General features: G+C 44.0%; 1 protein-coding gene across 7 annotated transcripts in view; it reads right to left on the minus strand.

Annotated features, from left to right (window-relative positions):
- The window catches only part of NCOR2 (nuclear receptor corepressor 2), a 109,455-nt gene that overhangs the window by 69,898 nt on the left and 39,116 nt on the right, over nt 1-441 (minus strand). The window lies entirely within an intron of this gene.

Raw genomic sequence — 441 nt, forward strand, 5'->3', positions numbered from 1 at the left:
CACATTCACACACACATACTTACACATGCACATTCACACACACATACTTACACATGCACATTCAAACACACATTCATTCACACACATACACATTCACACACACTGTCACACAGAGGCATTCACACACACTCACTCACACAGACACACACAGATGCATTCACACACACATACACATTCACACACACATGCTGACACTCATTCACACACAGTCACACAGACTCATTCACACACACACACACTGACACATTCATACACACTCACAGACACACCCACAGATGCATTCACACTCACATTCATTCATACACACACTGACGCATTCATACACACTCACAGACACACACATTCATTCATTCACATACTCACAGACTCATTCACACACACACACACACACACACACACACACACACACACACTTCTGGCACCCACAATCCAAGCCCAAGA

The sequence above is a fragment of the Petaurus breviceps genome, unplaced genomic scaffold, assembly GCF_028583685.1.
Source record: "Petaurus breviceps papuanus isolate PSGF00001 unplaced genomic scaffold, PetGlider_PUasm1.0 99, whole genome shotgun sequence".
NCBI lineage: Eukaryota > Metazoa > Chordata > Mammalia > Diprotodontia > Petauridae > Petaurus > Petaurus breviceps.